The sequence below is a fragment of the Haliaeetus albicilla genome, chromosome 1 (genome assembly GCF_947461875.1).
Source record: "Haliaeetus albicilla chromosome 1, bHalAlb1.1, whole genome shotgun sequence".
Taxonomy (NCBI): domain Eukaryota; kingdom Metazoa; phylum Chordata; class Aves; order Accipitriformes; family Accipitridae; genus Haliaeetus; species Haliaeetus albicilla.
The window spans coordinates 17,052,864-17,074,478 of record NC_091483.1 but is presented as its reverse complement, the minus strand read 5'-3'; the positions used below and the strand labels follow the sequence as shown (position 1 = coordinate 17,074,478).

Genomic DNA, 21,615 nt, shown 5'->3' with positions numbered 1-21,615 from the left:
TTCCAGAGTTTTACAATCTCCTCTTAACTTCCATCTTCAGTCCTTCAGAAAGGATGATGGCCTTTCTCCAAACAATTAGATGCTGGAAACAGATCAAAAAGTACTTTCAATAAGAGAATAGAGCAATCTAAGACGACACCTGCCATCCAACCAGTTAGCCATGCCAGCTAGCCAGCTGGCAGCCAGGTGTGCCAGGGAATGAATTCCAGGTCCTAACCCTAGGATTAGGTGGCAGCTGATCACCAAAGAGGCCTAAGAGAGCAAAAATAAGCTCTAGATAACCTATGTCAGTTAAATAGAATTGAATTGTATGCAAAATCTTGTAAGACTTCAGCAATTACAGCTACTTATTTTAGAAAATAAGTAAACTATATAGTAGAAAAATTAGTCTGAGCATGTTTTTTCTATGTAGTAAAGGGGACTCAAAACATGCAAACTAATGCTGGGCCGTGAAATTTTTGGCAAAGCTCCATTAGCAGGGAAAGGCATGGGCATGCAAGCATGCTGTAGCTAAAATGGCTACCTCCAGTTGACTTTGCATGAATTTTTAGTGCATAGTCTTAAATTCTTCAGGAAAGTAAGTCTTCTTTTATTGATCTGGCAAGACACTGAAGCACATGTATTGTGCTCCTACATTGTGGCTAGTTCATTTGAAGTCAGTAGAAATATTTATGGTCTGGACACTGTTAAAAAAAAAAAAAAGTCTAGCAGGTTTTTTCTTAGGAAGAAAAAATAATTTTTAAAAGCCAATAACTTTTTTTAAATACAACTCCATAACTTCTTTATAGAGAAAGATAAATTTTGGGGGAAACTGCTTATTTTGCAGCACTACAGGCTTGGGGAAGAGTGGCTGGAGGGCTGCCTGGTAGAGAAAGACCTGGGGGTGCTGGTTGACAGCCAGCTGAATACGAGCCAGCAGTGTGCCCAGGTGGCTGAGAAGGCCAACGGCATCCTGGCCTGTATCAGAAATAGTGTGGCCAGCAGGAGCAGGGAGGTGATTGTTTCCCTCTCTTCGGCACTGGTGAGGCCGCACCTCGAGTACTGTGTTCAGTTTTGGGCCCCTCACCACAGGAAAGACATTGAGGTGCTGGAGCGTGTCCAGAGAAGGGCAACCAAGTTGGTGAGGGGCCTGGAGCACAAGTCTTATGAGGAGCGGCTGAGGGAGCTGGCACTGTTTGGTCTAGAGAAGAGGAGGCTGAGGGGAGACCTTATCGCTCTCTACAACTACCTGAAGGGGGGTCGTAGTGAGGTGGGTGCTGGTCTCTTCTGTCAGGTGGCTGGAGATAGGATGAGAGGAAATGGCCTCAAGTTGCGGCAGGGGAGGTTTAGATTGGATATTAGCAAAAATTTCTTTACTGAGAGGGTTGTCAGACATTGGAATAGGCTGCCTAGAGAAGTGGTTGAGTCACCATCCCTGGAGGTATTCAACAAGCATGTAGACAAGGCACTCGAGAACATGGTTTAGTAGGCATGGATGATGGTTGGACTTGATGATCTTGAAGGTCTTTTCCAACCTAAATGATTCTGTGATTCTATGATTCTACTTTCAAGTCTCATTCTAAACAGCCTTCAATGAAAAAAACAGTTTTTGCTCCAGAAGTCTGTTACCAGGGCTGTGTGGGCAGTCTTCCCAAACTCTTCTTCCTTGTTGTCTTTCCTATTCCTGCCTATTTCTGACTCTGCCACACATGCAATCAGTACACCCAGCTTCTAGTTTTCCATTCAGTCATAAGGGGAAAACAATACAGATTGTATCACTCAACTCTTGCCAGTCTGGTCTGTGAGCACTACTTTCTGTTGTTTCCATTATCTTTAAACATTGTGTATGTTTAGACATCAAATCAAATATTTTTAAATATACAGATCTGGAAAATGTGCATCTGAGAGTTTTAAAGCCATTGGCTAGTAAGCCAGCTGCTAGCAATTGTTTTTCAGCTGTGGGATGGTGTCAACAGCCTAGAAGAGATTGCGTTGTACCAATGTTCATCCTGGTGTTTGGGAACCATGCAAGGAAAATATGAGAACAAATTAATAAACTATCACGCAAAAAATACAGTGAAGGTCAACAGCCATCAGTTTGGAGGAAATGAACCTCATAAAAGAAACTGTATCTTTCCCTCATGAGACTGCAGATTGAGAGAAGGTAACATGCAATATTTGTCAACATTCAGTTGACAACAGTAGGCCAGTAACAAGGATGTTAGGGCTGGTGAAGGAATGACTTTTAAATGTATCCCAAGCTAGCTTCAGCCATTCTGCACCATGTTTCTATTACTAGAGCTGTGAATGTAAAGAGACCAGCTGTAAGGCCCTCTACAGAGAAAGCTTGAATTTGTCATTGCTAGAGGTCAAACAGGTGTTAGAAGCCAGCCTACACTTGTGCTGATTCCTTCAAAGCCACACTGGATCCCAGGAGGAAGGAAAAGTTTCAGTTCAGTATGGTGTGAATGCACAGAGAGCTCAGGTCTAGGGCTGTCACCAAGTAACTGGACCCTGCCTTAGCTCAGAGCACTGGGAGCACAGCCCAGAAATACCTCACTGCACCTGACTGTCTCTAGTCAGAGACAGTTCTGGGTTCTTTACCTTCTTCCCTAGGCAATACATTGTTCAACCTTGTGTCTTACAAAGGCATCCTAGTGCCATATTAATGAAAGCTAATGATCACATACAACTGGTGGTACCCAGCCTTTCGGCAACCTTTTGCCTTTATAATGTGTGATACTTGATGGGAAAGTATTGTTAAGAATAAGCAATGTGTAATATGGACTATACTTCAGTGTAAATGAGATGCACTCATCAGTTAAAAGTCTTTCTAGTGGGCCCTGCAGGAGCTAATTCTTGTTCCTCAGCTATGTAATATTTAAAAACAACTAAAAAAAATAAAAGAATAGGAGCTTACAAGTAAGGAAACAGGTGGAAACAGATCAGGAAATGATTGGGGCTGCCCTGGTCTAAGCAACCAAAAGATATTTCATACAACAAGTCAGACATTTAGGAGCTAAGACTGTTGGCTGATCTTCGAGTGTGTGAGATTTCCTTGGAAGCAGTAACTTCATGCCTCATAAACCCTATGCCTTCCTTAATCAGCTTTGCTTAAGCTCCTGGAGAACTTAGGACAAAAGTGTATAATAAGCAGTAGAAATTCTTGTAAGACTAAAGTGATAAACATTACTGTGTTTGGTACTAGTTCAGCCACTATTAGAACACTGTGTTATGGCCTGGAAGCCAAATTTCAGGAAGGATTTCCATAAACTGGAAATGGCTCAGAGAGAAAACACCTGTGTGACTTGAAGGATTCTTGTAGCTTGAAAAAAGAGGCTGGGATGTAAGTGGTCACATTTGCTCCTATTTTTCTGTGGAACGGGACTAGGCAATCAAAGGCTCTTACATTTATGTGATATATTTCCCCTGTTAATTTTTTTTCTCACTGGTTGTACTGGATTTGATCCAACAAGGTGGTTTGGTTGGGTTTTTTTAAGGGATCTAGTTAGAGGCTATCCTTCAAAAACACTATTCCTAAAACAAAGGACCAAATATACCTTGGGATATTCCACACTGTAAAATCCAGTGTGTTCATTGACAATTTGACTGGCAAGCAGCTTGATGCTAGGGGGGGGAAAAATCCTTGAATATAGTAAATCTGTAAAACATATTTGACTTCCATGGAGCTATATTGATTCATTCTCTCTGAAAATTTATTAATTTATTAATAAATTTATTAATAAGGGATTAAGCATCACTTAAAAAATAAATTGGCCTTCAAAAAGGGCTTTTTTAGTAAATGGTAAATTGTTGCAGCTGCTAAGAAGTTCCTCCTAATTGTGGGAGGAATAGTGAAAGAAGTGATATTTTTAATTAGACTACCTTTTCTTTCTTCTTAGATTCTCATCCTCATTGGGGGAAATTAATATTTTCATTTCCAGGAATTCTTGTTTCGGACTTCTTTCATGTATTTGGAACTGATTTTAGAGTGCCAGAAGTCAGAACAACAGCCCAGTTCAAGTTGTTCAATGTTTAAGTAAAATTATTTTTTGAAAGTATATTATCTGGGGCCCTAACTGATTAGGCAGCTGGAAGAAGGAACTGTTTCCGTAACAGAATGCTAGAAGAAACTGTGAAGTAAAAAATTAATTCTTGCAGTAGACAACATTAAACCTGCCTCACTTCAATAGCAAGTCAGTCCAGCTGGAGAAGGAATTCTTACTGTGAATTTAATTCCAGTGGCCATGTGGTCATCCATTAAGCCACTGTTGACTACTGCCTCTTCATACACGAGCCCTTTCTTGGTAATGTCCATGTTCACTGGCACTGTGTCCGTTCCCATGTGTATGTTTTAAAACTTGCAAACTTACGTGCATCTGTGAAAGTGTGGGATTTTTCTACATGAGGGTGTAAATCCTAGGATAAACTGTGATGTGGAAGGAGTATTATTGACTGCAAAGGAAAACACAGCTGGCTTAAATTAAACTATTTCTGTAATTTAAAGGAAAATAAGTCTTATGTGCTCCTTTTCCTCTTTACTGAGATGTATATACAGCCTCATAAAGCATGTGAGACAAAGTTTCAGTTCAATCAGAAGTCTCCACTGCAGTCTGTAGGAACTATGTGCATTTACTCTAAATAAAAGTAAAAATGCTTGTTTAACCTCAAAAATATCAAGAACATCAACTCTTGACTTGTCTGTTTTTACTAGAGATTCCTCTGGATGACTGGAAAAAGTTGTACTGAGTTAAAAAAAGAATAACATGGAGAGAAAGCCAAACTAATGCCAGAGGACACTTTAAAACTGTTGAGGACAGATGTTTAGTGTGGTCTCTGGGTCAGTTTGGGGAAAAAATATGCTGCTGTGACCCACTCAGAAATTCTGTTGACACTGACAGTTATCTGGTTTGTTTCTGGATAAATAGAAAAGCATCATATCTGTTAACAGTAATAGTGGTATTTAAAATTTGTCTATTTAGTCATGATCGTTAACCTGTGGGCAATCAGAAATCAAAAAAAGAAAAAAAATGCCGTGGAAGCTGTGTCTCATTAAATGAGCTCAAAGAAAACCAAAGTGTTCTTAAAAGTTTTTTACCTGGACAGACAAAGCCCCAGGGCAACGTTCAAAATAATCCCCTTTAAGGTTGGTTTCTTAGACTCTGCTCTAGCATGTGTTGGACTGGGAGTAAGAGGCGTGGGTGAGAAATACGACTTGAACAGAGAGCACCTTGGGGGTATCCCACAAAGAGCCCTGTGTTTTAATCATGTACTGAAATTGGGAATTTTCAGCCTCCAGAGCAGCGTAGATTTAGGAAAGTGCAGAGTGTGCTGCCTTCTAGGACAAGTGTTGTAATGTCCCTATATACAGTTCAACATCATGCTTTATACCTTTCTTTTAATAAGTGTCTGGTGTTTCCAGATTCTACCAAATCTTCTATGAATGATGTGAAGGTAGTAAATCATCAAATAAGTGATGGCAGAGTAACTTAAGCATTATAGAACTAGGAAGAAGTCAGTAAGATAGTTGTGTGAAAAAAGAGATGAAACAGTTCTCATTATAGTCAGCAGTACACACAGGGCAGAGGGAAGGGTCTGTAGGTGGAGGTTTCAGGTTTTTTAGCAGTGCAGAGGACAACTGGCTTGAGTTCCTCAAGAGGCACCCTGTAGAGTGCCAAAAATGTATTTGGCTAAAGTTACAGCAGCTGCAGAGCACTGTAGGGTTGTCACGAGGCTGGGACATAAGACTCAGAGCCAACAAAGACGGGGGCCTTCAGAAAGGCTTTTCTGCTCCCAACAAATGTGCTGGGGAGCCATAGCTGTTGGGAGTCAGGGAATCTGCTAGAGCCAAGTAGTTCAGTCTCTGAGCTGAGTTCAGAGCTGATAAGGTGATTCTGTCTGCACTATGGTGCCTGTGTAGATTATGCAAGTGCTTAATACGGAAATGGGGAAACTGCCTCCCTGTACTGGGCTCTGCCTGTGGAAACAGCATGTGATGCTAGGCAGGGCTGTCCTGAGGTAATTCTTTAATGTTCAGTAACTAGCTGGTATGTGATCTCCAAATTACTGCCTTCTCCACAGGGGGCGAAGGTGTCTAGAAAGCAGTACCTGGCCCAAAATCGGACTGTAAAGATTAACCACATCAGTGCTTAAAAATAAATAATAATGCCTTGTTGACAGGAAGATGCTGGCTCTGATACCTAGAGAGCTATCTGTGAATTACTGTTAACAACAGAAAGCATAGGTTAAAAGGCAGACCACAACTTAATTGTCAAGAGAATGTGTATAGAGATATGCACATATACCTATAGTCAGGAGTGCCAAGGCTCTGGCATGATGGCTTGGGGAGAGAAGGAGGGATCCCCGGTATCATCACCAGCTTCTGGCCCACCTCCTCTAGCAGGCCTGATGTCCACCAGCCTCTAACTTATAGGTAGCTGTAGAGTACTGAGCCTCCAGGATAGCATCAGCTATTCTGAATCCTACCACTATGTCCTTCTGTCTTTCTAAAGTTTTCCTGACGTTAGTCTTTCCATGCCTGTCTGAAACTACTTTCTTACTAAGAGTTCTTGGAAGGGACAGGCAGAAGGAATGCAGTGAAGAGCTATGTGTTTTCTGACTGAACTTCTGGCAATGTGGACATGCATCTACTGCAATTGCTCCTTCTAGACCAATCCACATCTGATCAAAACCCATAGTGGGAACAGAAGTGCAGCCCCTGTTCCAAAGTAATGTGTATCAAATTCACCTGGGGGAAGTAAACATTGCAGGCAAGAAGTTTCTTATTATTGACACAAATTTGACAGTTTGCAGGACAGTGCAAGAAGACAGCAGAACCCAAACAAACACCAAATAACCCTGGTGAAACAGAAGATGCAGCTAATCCCTGATGATACAATATATTGTTCAATAATGATCTACTTAAGCTGCAGGTTTTCCTTCTTAGTCTGAAAAATCCTGAATCTCCTATAGGATGGTGCTGTATAACCTAAATATCTTGGCTGCAAAACCCATCAGTACTGACTTTAAGGCTGCCTACATTGACTTAACCAGAAGTTATTTTAGTTTTCCTTGGAGAAATGGCTCTTTGATGAACATGTCATCTTCAAACTGAGGCAAAGCACTTTCCAGACTATTGTTGACTCCTGCAATACGAACTGCCTGGTTAAATATCTTCTACTGTAGACAAGGAAGTACAGACTTTGCATTAGACTAAAAGACCCAAGGAGACTTGTTAACTTATTGATTTTACAATATAGGGTGTAGTTACCACATTTGTTCTTTAATTTGGCACTCCAGATATCAACCACTACCAAGAAAAGAAATAACTGTAAGAAGCTAATATTTATAGTGATACCCTGCTCTGTCCAAGCAACAGCCTCCTTTATCATGAAACACTGAGCTCTGCAAAAGGAGTTCACTCATTGCTACTATCTGAAATAGCGGCTTCCTCTGAATGTACAGCTCCAAATGCTATAGACGAACTGTACTGAGATGAGTCAGGAGGGAATGCCATATGTGAAGAAACACCTTTCCTTGTCCGTGTAGTCACTGAGACGTGGGGATGCCCTTTGGAAACCCTAGTAAGAGTTTCCTGCTGACACAAACAGTGCAAAGTGGCTTTCCCACGGGGTGACATTTGAATACCCAGAAGCATTTGCAACTGTGCGAATGCTGTGGATTTCCTTTGACTCACTTAAACTCTAGGAAAACCACCCTGAAAGTGATTAATCTGTGTAACCTGAGAATATAGTTTAAAAAGGGTAAGACTGCTCATAGCTGTGTATTCTTACTGTGACCTGTGCTTAGCACAGAGTGTCTGATCTGTACAGCAAAGTGTATAAATAGACACCTGTTATCACAAAGCGTGACAAACACTCCAGTCATATCAGTACTGGTGTGGCTTACTCCTTAGCATGATAGCTCAATTGTTTTTATTATTAAGCAGACATTGTCCTTAACCATTTCATTTGCAGTGTTGCACAGCTCTCCTCTAAGGGATGGTCTACACGTTTTCATAGAAGTTTTGTAGCCTTAACTTAGAGCTGGTGATAAATAAAACTGTTCCCAAACTTAGAAATACCAAGAGCCAAGAATCACAGTTTATCAAATCTCCCAAATAAATAAGGCATGTGTCAAACTAGCCTATCCATTGGCAAGGGGATGCCATGAACACTGGTGTCTGTTGATAAGGGAATGTGGATGTTGTGAATTGTTGACTGATACAGCACTAAGGGAATGGAAAAGACAAAGGTATCGAAGGTGCAAAAATGTGTCAGCTGATATCCCAGTAGGACTTTTTTTTTTCTGGTTCTGTGAACATATTCTCCTGATGGGTTGCGGGGAAGAATAACTCTCAAACTTCCAGCAAAATTGGTTTTAGGAGTTTTATTCTAGTAGTTTCTTGGAGTTGCTGTGTGGTTGGGGATGGACAGTCTTGTGAGCAAGGTGATTTTAACGTGCATGCCAGGTCTGGTTCCCTTGGCTTTTATTTTTGTGGTTATGGATGCTTTTCACCTTTGAAAAAGTATACCCTTTGTTATCTTGATTACGACATCCAAGAGCTGATGTAACAGAATTTTTAGATACTTTGGTCTTTGGTTTGCTCTTTACTTTGTTACGTATCTGTAAATGAGGACAATTGCATTCAAAAGGGAGACTTCCTCCTTCTTGGGTTTTTTGTTTTGTTTTGAGTACCTTTGAATGCATCTCAAGGCCTCTCTTTTCTTTTTACTACTTCCTCTCTAAGAATTGTACTTCTTGTTCTCATAGGATATGTCAGCTACTCATTCTGTTGCTAGTAAATCAGCCAGGATCATTTCCAGTAACAGAGGCCATGTGTCATGATGCACTAGCACTGGTATCCCACAATTATAAATAGATGCTTGAGTGGACCTCAGAAGGGTAAGTAGACATTCAGGATTACTGCAGTCATATAGGAGAAGAATAACAACTCTAAAAACTAATGCCAGGACCCAGCGTTCAGTTATTCAGAGAGCTGTTTTTTCTCTCAAAGGGCTTGGCTTGTGTAACTCTAGACATTTTAAAATTTCTTTTAGTTTTATTTTATTTGTTTTCCTCTGGCACGTGGACAAATTGCTGCTACCCAGCATGTGCTTTAGTCTTGTTGTTAGTTTTTAGGAGGAAAAGGAAAGGTTTCACTATTATGGTTATTTCTGGGGTTTATGTTGCTGTGTGCTTTTCACAGCCTCTGTCCCCACATATGCACAGCTCTGTGATGTGTGTATAAGAAGACTCCCTGTATTCTGTGTACACAAAATCTACTAGTTGAGTCAAGTAAGAATCTTTTCAGTCAGAGGGACTCAGCACGTATTTGAAAATATTTCATCTGGGCCTTCTTGAGTGTAAGAGGTTTTGGCAGCATATTAGGAACATGTGTACTGATTTTAAGAAAAGCAGTTGTATAGTCAGAAAACAGTACTACTTGCTGTGATGTAGATGCTAAGCCTGACCAAACAGAGTAAGCTGTGGATAGGCCTTGCAATATGTTTTGCAGTGGATTTTCCTCCCCCCCCAAAATATGTTATACACAGTTTTCTGAGAGTCTTTGTTCTCCCTCCCTGCCATCTTACAGGACAGAGCAAGCCAGGTGGGTGTCTGTAAAAATTTCACTGAGTTTTTTTGACTTTGGGATTTAACAGACAACTTCTGGTGAATCTTGATGTGGTACTTTAAACTGTCTCCTTAACCTGCGGCTATCTGTGCTGCCTCTCTGCTGGAGGTTTCCGCCTCTGAAGCCAAGTCAGGAAAGCACTTCGGTGTCAGCTGTTGTAATGTGAAGTTCAGCATTTTAGCTTTAAAAAGTGTGTATCCCCCTCTCAGAAATCAGATTTCAGAGTAATATGTTTTGGAAAGATGCAAACCAGGTCTAGCAGGGATGTGTGGACCATCACAGCCATATTTGCCTTTTACTAAAGCCTGTGACAGTATAAGCCTCCTAAACGTTGTTCTGGTACATAATCCAAAAAGAAGCAGAAGCCTTACTGGCTGTATGGATGACAAATCAACACAGGGCTCACATGCTTATGAAAGTTTGGTTTTGGCTAAAGAAACTTCGTGTGTCACTTCTCAAGGACTTGATCTCATGTACTAGTGGATGCATTACATTGAAGGAATCCTCAAAAGGTTCTTGCCATGTATGTACTATTTCCTGTTTTTCAAGGATAGTTCAAGTAGGACTGCATTTTAATGAAACATTGTTTCGTTTTAGAAATTTTGGGTTGACTTGTATGGGTGTACTAAACCAGCTGCAAAATAGAGCATATTTAATTTGATCTCCTGGTGTAGCCTGTGTAAGTTTTGGAGGGCTAGAGGACAATGTGGCAGCATTATGCCTGTGTTTTGCTCAGCACTCCCACTTGTAAGGCTCTGGTTTCAACTGGTTATTACGTGCCAGATTTTAACCCTTTGGCCTTGGCATTTCCACGGCATGTTTCCCCAGCAAGTGTCAGTATTAGGCTGGATGAAACTTGCCAGAAACAACAAAATTTTTTCCGCTTTCTAAGATGGGAAGGGGGGGAAATGTATTTTGCCCATGTGTCCAGAAAAATACCTCATAGGTTCTTCAGTAAGTAGTTCTTGATTATTTTTTTTTTAATTATTTGTTTATTTTTACTCTGACACAGGAGTTGTTGTGGTGCCACGGATTTTCCTTATTTTTTCTGATCTGGGAGGAAAAAAAAAAAAAAATATATATATATATATATGTATGCCGACTTGTTGTGGTTCGACCCCAGCCAGCAACTAAGCACCGCGCTCGTTAAGTTTGCCATCTGAAACCGGCGCCTATGGCCGAAAGAGAGGATGCTTTGACACCCGATGTCTCCCTGTCTGTCCCCATCTCCCCTGAAGCACGTGGGGCCACCCGTTTCCCTGAACCGCCTTTCAAGGGCACCCTGGGGGCAATTACGCAAAACCTCGATAACACGGGGTGGGGGGCTGTGCGAGCTTTCTCTGGGGAAGGAGCGTGTCCCGGTCCGGTCCCGTCCCGTCCCGTCCCGTCCGGTGCCGTCCCATTCCGGCGGCGGTGAGGAGGGAGGTAAAGGCGCGCTCGCCGTTTCCCGCCGGCGCGCCGGCGCGCGGCAGCCCCCCGCTAGGTGTCACCGTTGCTCTTCGTCACCCCCGCCGAGGAGGTGGCGAGGAGGAGCCCGGAGCAGCCAGCCCCGGGCAACCCGCCTCCTCCCGGGGGCCAGCAAGGAGCCGCTCCGTTACCGCCGCAGGGGGGAAGCGTTCCCGTCGGGAATTTCCAGGGAAAGGAGGGGATCTCGAAGCACACCCGAGTTCGCGATGTCCGAAGACAAAGTGGAAATAACGCCCTCGCTTCGTTCCGTCCTTACTGGAACGAAGTACGATCGTTTCCATGCCAGAAAATTAGTCAGTATTGTTTAGTTAAGTTAATCTTGCATTCGCTGTTAGGCTGGCTCAAGTCTTGGAAGGAACTCTGCGCCGCCACCGGCTCTAAATTAACGTGTCGGGTTACAGTTCCCAAACTGGTACGGAACGGGTTACACGTTGATTCTACTTTTTGAGGGTTTGTCTCTTCCCTGTAAATTCTTGAAAGCTACATAGATGGGTTTACCTGTAGCATATCGCATTCAAAAATCCAGATTAACAAAGCGTTATTAAGGCTGCAAAATCAAGAACACGTGTTAAATTTAACATCGCCCGTGCATCCTGTGTTTTCTCCTTTCTACAGAAGTAGAAATACAGTGTTTACGTATACAAACACACACCACTTATTGCTGCCGTGTCAGCATGTTCTTTCATCTGCGGCTGGGATGGTCATCACTTCATTAGCATTCAGTGCTTTGTTTTATCTTCATTGAAAAAGATGAGATACGATATTCATATTCTGTGACAATGACTGAATTAGTAATTTCCTTGTGGACACTTTTGTAATACTTTTACAAGATCGATATGAAATCAAGCAGCATTACTGGGCAGCCTGGGCAGCGTTGTGAGATGAAGTTTAAAATTGCCAAACTGCTATTAACTTTGATGGTCACAGTGAGATGTCTTGAAAATGCTTTTCAAAGCACTCTGCATTTCTATACCATATTAGGTATTCAGAAAACCATTATAATACATAAAACTTTGGCTGAAACTGTGAGTACTCAGCAAACTTGGCCAGACGTTTCACATGGGACGTGTAAGAAGCGAGAGAATTAGTGATCATCACGTCAGTTAAGGTTTCCGTTGGGAGTCCTGCCTTGTGTTACGTAGAGAGGCAGACATAAGATCTCATTCTTCAGGTAGCGTTCAACTGTCTTGACCCTAAGAATATACTTTTTTTCTCCCTACAGTGATCTCCTTAATTTGCCACCCATCTTCTGCATTATTTAAAAAGCAAACAACAACAACAAAAACAAGAGCGAAAGAAATGAGACGAAATTATAAGGACAATAGCAGTCTTGGCTATGCAGCTGTGACCGCTGCAGAGCAATGTACATCAACAAGGAGTATGCACAGAAGAGAGCACATTAAGAAGCAACAGGCATTTGTAGTTTTGATACTGCTTATCGTATGAATTTCTTTGCTCGCAAGCGTGATATTCTTTTTAATATTTTCTGTAATTCCCTAGGTTTTTAGTAAAGTGAACTGAAAACATCAAACTAGATTTTGTGGAATCATAGCACCCCCCACAGGGGTCATCAGTGAGATGGCAGTCTTTGGATACATCTGACAACCATCTGCTACTTGAGCTAACTGTGTTATTGACAGCAGTAGCAAAGAGTTATCTTTTATATTGACTGTCAGTAGAAAGGAAGAAAGGGTGTGTGTCCTGTGGATTCCCTCACCTCTTGCTGGGGGTTGAGAAATTTTCCCATACCATCCAAGTCCCTGGGAAGGAAGTCTTGGCTGATTGATGAGCTCCTCAAAGACTGAACCTTTCTGTCATTTTCTGACTACTCCTCATTCCCCTGCTTCAGTCTTCCATCTCATCCTCCTCCCTGCCACTGTTTTTTGTCCTAATATTCTTCTTCCTTGAATCCTTCATCTCGTTTCTCTTCATTGTTTGTAGCTACCTCAGCGCTCTCTCCAATCTCCTGGCTCACTCTTGGTTCAGTTCTCCTTGGTTTGCTGTCTTCTGAGCCCGGTACTCTCCAAGGTTAGGTTAGATGAGCTGATACCACTTCAAAACCTACAAGTTTCCTGCTACCTCCTGATTACTCCTGAAGTCAAGCTCTTACCCCAGGTAGAACCACGCTGCGCCTCCGCTCGCAGTGTTCGTTTCCTCTGCTTCCAGTATCAGTTTCCCTCATCCCACCCTGCATAACAGGGTCCATTCTAAGTCCTGGAACCCTCGACCATAAGATACATTCCTGAATGTAACCTCCCTGCAAGCCAAGTTATTGCCCTGCCTGTATTTAAGTTAGGTAGGTTTTATCTTCAGATCTGATGAACTTTACCTCCTTTCTTCAGTGTACTCTTTCCTGAAAGAAGTTCTCAGAGAAGATACCTACATAGCTGTTGAATCAGAATGGAGTGCAGTCAAGGACTGTCTAACATTCTGTCTCAAACTTCATAGTTAAATCAGCTTGGTTGTATTGTAAGGAGACAGAAAATGGACAGCATATCTTGCAACTCATTCACTTCAGTGCTAGGTATCACAGAATCACAGGATTAAAGTCCAGAGGGGATGATCAAATCATCTTGTTTGAAGTCTTATATGCTGCGAGCCTTTATATTTTGCTCCCTTAATATATACTGGATCTGATAAATTGAATTTTGACACTGAGATGATCATAGTTCCTTAAACAAGGATTGGAAAGCCTGAGGAAAAACACACACACACACACACACTTGGATGAAAAACAATGTGAATTACTGCCTTTGTCAATATGATGGTGTTTTTCTGAGAGCTGACATGATGGCAGTGTGTAATACAATTATAAACTGAATAAACAGGTGATGTTATAGCATATATATGATGTCTTCTGTCACATTTCTTGCTGCAGTATTTTCTTTTGCACTATTTTCTTCCAGTCCGTCAAGATGTAAGATACGAAAATTCTAGTACTACTTTGAGTAGTTGCAGTTTTCTTTTTTATACCAGCAGAAATGAGTAGACTTAAAATCTCATTAAGCTGAATTTTATTTGATCCTCTCATAAATGGAGTTGAGTGCCATTTAAATACTCCATTTTAAACCTACAGAAAGCAAATAGTGCCATTGAGGACATTACCTGAAAATGCATGGAAATTAAGGATTGTGATTTGGTTAGACTTGAGTTAACTTGTTGTTTGTCGACTTACGTCAATAAAGAGAATATGGGTATTTTACTTGGAAAAGCCTTATAATATTTAGACATTGATGAGTGCAGTAAGTTAATCTAAGGAAGTCTGATTTATATGGTTTTATGCATCATGGCCAGACAGTCTGATTTCCAGAATTTACTTTCTTTTAAAGCTGTATCATGTTTAATTTAGAAACAATTTCACTAGTGCTAAGTGCATTAGCACACACCATTATCGGTTCAGGAGCTGGGGTGTTCAGGTATTTTGTCTCTGAAATATCCTAATGTTTATGAACTCTTTCAGTAACTTCCATTTTAAAAAATCATCTTCTGAAACAACTCTCAAAATAAGGAAGAAACAGACAGAAGTTTGCTAGCTTTATAAAAATAACAAAAATTACTTCAAAATTCTAAACAGGCCCAGCGTTTTGGATGTATAGAGGAAGGTGATGGCTGTGTTTGAGTTAATATTGTTATTTCTCCTCTTCTGAAAGAGCACCTGGAGACCCCATTTGTGATCAGCTCCCCACTGTGTATTGTATATCCACATAATAGCCTCTGGTATGCAGGAGGTCAGACGAGAAGGTGTTCTAGTCCCGTCTGGCCTTAGTCTATGAATAATAGAAGACATTTGCTGCCCAATGTTTACAATGAAAATAGACCTGGCAGATGGTGAGGAAACATGGAGGTACTCTGAATTCCGGCTTTATAACTGAGAAACTGATAGGCAACTTGCCCAGGGTCACAGAGAAAGTTGAGTTAGTACCAAGAATTAGATTGAGCACCAAACAAATGCCTTGGCCTCAAGCCTGGCCTTTCTTTTGCAGTCTCTAGTAGTTAACAGACTGATCAGTGCAGAGGCTGGATACCATTGCCAGCTCCTCTTTAGTTCCTTTTGAGAAAGTAATACTGCTATGAAGCAACCTTTGCTGTCTCCACCTGAAAAGGATGTCCCAAGACCCAGCCTTTGAACTGACTGTAAGAGTGCCGGAGCAGGGCTTTACAATTCCTTCTCTACGTGCTTAATGAGGGCAGGAAATAACCTCGTGCTAAGCAACTATTTTCACTGTAAAGAAGATGGATTCGTAAGTGCATTTAGCAAGCCCAATAAGCTAACTTCAGCAGTGATGGTTTAGGTGTAAATTCACATCAGGGACTTATGGTTCACCTAGGTGCCCGCTCTTTGGACTGCCTCTGTCCAAATTCTAAATCTTCGCATGTCCCTACCCAGCTGGACACTGGACTTGCTCAGTTTCTACGTGTGCCTACAGTCATCTACATTAGAAGTCCCTAGACATCTAAAGCTCTGTTTTGGACTGGGATCTGAACTGCTTCAAATGAGACAGTAGTGGAAAGACACATCTCACAGGATTATCACTATTCATAAAGTTGGGGTTTCTCTGCCTGTCCCAGCTCCTGTGCTCTGCCTTCTGTTGTTCTTAGAGCAGGCTCTGCAAAATACATGAGAAAGGGAAGCAAATGCTCCTTTCTGTTCAGCTGCTCAGTGGTTGCAATATTTGACCAGGAAAGCTGGGGTTTGGTCTGACTAAATGGGTTTAGACCTGTCCCCTAGAAGAATGCTCTAGCCACTAAGCTATGGCTCTCTGGGTTAGGGCCACGCTCGCTTCCCTTTATTTGCCACAAAATACAGTGCGTTTCCTGCTTATCATGCTGGTCTTTTTTGTTTTAATCTCATTCCAAGACATCTACGTTTCTCTAAATTCCAGCATAGGGAACACAGCAGCATTTCACAGGGATGACCAAGTACCCCAGTACCTGCAGTCGCGATGGCTTGCTCACTATCACTAAAATATCAGTAGCTTAACCTGCCCAAATTCAAAGCTGTCTAACTGAAAACTAGTGGCCTCACTTCTGCTGATTTTTCTGAAGTTTCTTTCCTGAGCAGTGGAGAGAAACCAGTGAGCGCTCTTAAAGACTTTGAAAGCATCAGAGAGAGCACAGGGGGGAGTGCTGATTTCCCGCCGGCTTGTGCAGAGAATTTCCCATGGATCGGGTTCCAAAATGTTAACTGGAAACTATACACCCTTACACAAGGGAAAGCAGAAAAGAGAATATTTGTTATTCTTCTACACATACGCAAATCTGGAAAAATGGGCTGGAGAGATGAGTGCTGTTATAATAGCTATACTAACCCCAGATGTTTTTAGGTATTTCGTGTTCCGTTCCTGTTACACAGGAAGACAGCTCCTGCTTTTTCTCATTTCAAATCCTAATCTTATGTGATGCAAGTCTAATTCACACTTTACAGCAAAGACTTCTGATGTAATGAGAAGCAAAAATGATGGTGAAATTTTCCAATATTTCCTCATTTGCTTTGTCCGGACCTAATTGCATTTGTTACTGCCTGAGTTGTATGCAGTCTCTACAGCTGTTTTTCCTCCTGTGTACTTGTGATCTTTTTAATGTTTATTTATCAGATCTCTGGGAATCCTGAAAAGGGGACAAAAGTCAAAATGCAGTTAGCAAGAGGTGGTTTAAAGGTAAAATTTGGTGTCCAAACTTTGCATGTCCTAGACCATAGAAGTAACCAGTGTAAAAATTTCTTTCACAGTTTCTCTTAAAATGTATGTTCTCTCACATTTAAACCACCACAGAAAAATCTCTTTCTATCACAGTAGTAATGGAGCCACAGTCAGGAACTCCCCAATTTGCAGTTTGGAGTAATCTGGTTTGGGATTTTTTTTTTTTTTTCCTGGTTTGTTCTCAGCCAAAATGCAGGACTTATTTGCAAAGCTGAAACAAAATCACAGCTTTTTGTTTGAAAAAGGTGTGAAGAGTTGTTTTGCACCCAAAAAAAAAAAGCTTTATTTTCTGAGCCCGTGCATTCAACAGCCGCTGGTCTTAATGGATAACATATTTGGGGATTTCTTATTTGTAAAGAAAATATTAATACTGAAAAAAATTAAAATCCCTGTGGAAATCCTCTTTCATTTTTCATACAGTCAAAGGCAAATAAGCATTGCATTAAGCTACGTGTTATTTGATTCAAAGTTGTTTTCCTATTTGCTTCAGTGAAAGCATACATAGAGGTTTCTTTATGCTGTTATCATGGCAGTTTGCATATATAACTGATTGCATGCTACATTAAGGATGTGGATAAAAACAAGAATAATTTGAAGAATACAAAGATATAACTGTAGTATGGATGGGTTTACATACGTATTATGTATTCGATACATTAACTCCTGCTGAAGACACAAGTGAGTCAACCATTGTGAAGCAATAGTTTGGAGCAGCGATTTAAGGTTCACATACTGTTGTTCTTCACTCCTGTGGAATGCCCTTGGGAAAATATTGTACATAATTCAACTGACTTCTTGTGTAGTTTCAGGTGGACCTAGTTAATTTATCTGTGCATTGTTTATCCATGTGCCCAGATGTCAAAGAAATGAGGGTGGAAGATTAGCATTCAATTAAACTTAACGCTTTTTTTTTTTAAATACTTCTTCATCCAAATAATGCTTAACTTATTTTAACTACATATTTTTGCTTTCAAAAACTGGGATGCAATTTAGCACCAGACAGTTTGAGGGGTGTTAATGGTTTTCGATATTGTGTGATGTTGAGGTTTTTAAGATGGTCTGGTTGTTCTTAAACTATTCAAAAAAAAAAAAAAAGAAAAGAAGTACAGAAACATTATTGAGCATGTATTCCATTTCCAGGAGAGGGAAAAAGAAAGAGGAAATCTATTATTTAAGAAAGAAATACAGCCAGTGTGATAAAAGTGCCTTCCCACGTCTTCTGGCCAGGTGCTACGTGCATATAAATGTTTCACGTTAAGCTTTAAGATCAAGGAAGAGTCTGTGGGGAGCCTTGTTTCCTGGAGATCTGCTTGCTGGAGTAGCTCCCAAGTACTGACTTCCCATTTTTTATTTGTTATTAAGGATGAAAGGCTACATCATTTCTGGAATAGCAGTTCCTTGCATGCCATTATCTTTGTCCACAGCTATGAGACGTGCATTTCCATAGGTTCATGTGGATACTGAGCCTAACTCGGCTTAGCCACTATCATGGCTGCTTTATGTATGTTTAATTCAAAGGATCACCTTTATATCATATTGTAGAGTGAACAAAAGGTATATGGTTTCATTAGTTGAGAAACTGTCTTTTTTAGATACAGCTGAGTATAATGGGTGTCCAGCCTATGTAATGCAGGGCACTCTCTCTTACTACTGAAAAGGAAACTTTGAAAGTCTAATTTTCTGACATGATTCGCTGTGGGCAATGTGTGTATGCATATGCAGCCTTACATGTGCAAATTGCTAGAATTAAGTTTTGCACGCTACCAAATACATACAGAACCAGTAGAAAAAAATGCGATTGAAATCCATTTGTACTCAGTTTGCATCAGCAAATAATCCATAGGATTAGAAATTCCAGCACTTACTTATTTATCACAGCTACCCTGCATAAATATCCCTTCCACAAAGTCAAGGCATTAAAAAAAAAAACAAACCAGCATGATTAACACAGATGTTAAAAATATCTATATAACAAGCTTAGAAAATATTTTTTTTGGCTTGGAAAAAATACTGGTTTAACTACTGTATTTTGTTGTTTAGCTAATTTTTATATTTCTGGTAAATGCTATCACCATGAGTGTTTCTGAAGTTCAAATAAAGCACTTGCATTAACCTTTTATTTGAAAAGAATGTAATAAACAATTTAAGCTAAAAAATTCTTGCAACATATTATTACCAATGTAAATGACAGAAGTTATGCTCAAACAAGTGTAACATCACCGTAAGATGATAAATGGTAATAGCCTGTACACAGAGGTATCAAGGAAAGCACAATACAGGCAGCAATATAGAATGAAACAAAGCCCTGCAAAACCGAACAAAACCTGGTAGTTTACCAAGGGTAAGAGTAAGTATAGGGTTGGGGGTTTTTTTCTTAGGGATGAAGGATCCAACCTATAGGTCTTTCCCTTCCTCTGACCTGCCTGCTTCTGTCTCACTCTTTAATGTATTTGAAGGTACTTCTGAGTCACTGGGACACCCGAAAACAGGTGTCACAGAGTTGCTTGGGAAAAAGCTGATAATGGCAATCTACTGCCTGGAGAGTTTATGCTCATGCATTTTCTCTAACATGACACTCATATCAAATATAAACTTAACAGGGACTGATCTATATTCTGTACTCTTCAGATGTTGTTACTGAATCTATTTCCTGCTGCCTCTAGGGAAGAGCAATTGTGTTGCTCAAAACCAGACATGTGGTTGGTATTGTGTAGAAAAGGGAAATGTATTTTTGCCTATACCCAAGTTTTGTTTGTGGGACTAAGAAGCCCATATATATATGTATATATATATATACGTATATAAAAAAGTATATGTCTGGGTACCTCTATAAAACTCATACTTCTAAATCATCTGACATAGACATACAGACGTACAAATGCTACCATCTTTCTCCAAGAGATACAAACTGATTTCTAATATATGCACCCTTTTAAACAACAAGAACATGTCAAGGAAAGAAAGGAACATTCATTTGCAAGTAAATATAAATGGTAAAGCAGAAATAATAACTCAAAATATTTTCTACTTTTACATGAAACTCACTTGAGCTTTGATTCCCTCTCTCTTGTTTGCTGTCTCCAAACATTCCTTTGACTGTGGTTTTTCAATAGTTTCATAGAAAGAGTGATTCAACTTTCTAAAAATGGAAGTCAACATTTTGTTCCATATTGTCCTGGTTTCAGCTGGGATAGAGTTAACTGTCTTCCTAGTAGCTGGTACAGTGCTATGTTTTGAGTTCAGTATGCAAAGAATGTTGATAACACACTGATGTTTTCAGTTGTTGCTCAGTAGTGTTTAGACTAGAGTCAAGGATTTTTCAGCTTCTCATCCCCAACCAGCGAGAAAGCTGGAGGGGCACGAGAAGTTGGCACAGGACACAGCCAGGGCAGGTGACCCAAACTGGCCAACGAGGTATTCCATACCATGGGACGTCCCATCTAGTTTAGGAACTGGGAAGTGGGGGCGGTGGAATCGCCGCTCGGGGACTGGCTGGGCGTCGATTGGCGGGTGGTGAGCAATTGCCCTGCGCATCATTTGTACATTCCAATCCTTTTATTATTGCTGTTGTCATTTTATTAGTATTATCATTATTAGTTTCTTCTTTTCTGTTCTATTAAACCGTTCTTATCTCAACCCACGAGTTTTACGTCTTTTTCCCGATTTTCTCCCCCATCCCGCTGGTGGAGCGGGGGGAGTGAGTGAGCGGCTGCGCGGTGCTTAGTTGCTGGCTGGGGTTAAACCACAACACGTATAAATACAATTAAGAGGAATTTCCATGCGGTTGTATGAAGGCAACAGGAAGAAAAGAGAGCAAGCACAACTCTATCGTCTTCACAACAAAACCAAGACCAAACCACAAGGCTTTGATAATTTGTTATGTGGTAGTGGTGTATATAATTTTTAAAAGCTTTTGTGAGACTTTATTTTAAAAGCTGTTTACATCAGATAAAAATTTCTTTTTAGAAGTTGGTCTTGCTTTTACCTTTGACACAATGCAATGTGTATGAAGAAAACTTTATCATCAACTTTTGAAGCAAAATAAGTGGTTTTGTTTAAGTTGCTATTTAAAAAAGTAATGTCTGGAAAAGTTTCATTTTGATTCCCAATTTCTGTGCTGGGAAATCTAAGACTTAACCAGCTAAAATGTACTGACTACAACCAGCTTTACCAAACCTGTGCTGTTTCTCCATCCACTATTTTTTATGCCATTTCCATAGAAAAGAGAATGGGCTCCACTAAGAAGTTGCCTGAAGATGGAAACAATAAGAAGGACTGCCAAGTAGTAGAAGATAAAGACGTGATTTCAATTAATTTAGTTTAAAGGGTAAACACAGATAAAAGCACAGTAAGCAGGAGACTAATATCCTTGGCAGAGGAAGGAGACAGATCATCTGCATTGTCCATTGCCCTAGCAGCTCTTCACTGCAATAAGTTCTTAAGTTCAAATACTGTTTTTTAGAATAGTTCAGTTAATTAGAGTTTCTGAAAATGGCCTAGGAGTAAGAGTTCAAAGAATCGAGACTTTTTCCCAAGGATTTCTCAGACTTGGAATTAAGTATAGTCCGACATGAACGGAAATGAACAGTTACGCCTATGCTCCTAATTTGGCAATACATTTGAGTATTTTGCTACATCTAAGGATGTGTTTGAACACTACGTTGAGGAATACATGTAAATTTGTGAATACCTTCATTGAGAAGAATGATGCATCCTAAGAGTTGTGTTATCAAAGGAGCTTGAATTGAAGTCTCTGTTATCCTCTGCTGTCACATATCTTGTTGGCTTTGTATGGAAAGCCAGGGTATCAGAAAAACTAACAGTAATAAACATCTT

General features: G+C 40.5%; 1 protein-coding gene across 1 annotated transcript in view; it reads left to right on the top strand.

The window, feature by feature from the left end:
- TTC29 (tetratricopeptide repeat domain 29) overlaps positions 1 to 21,615 on the top strand; it is a 278,739-nt gene that overhangs the window by 35,582 nt on the left and 221,542 nt on the right. The gene's annotated exons all lie outside the window — the stretch shown is intronic.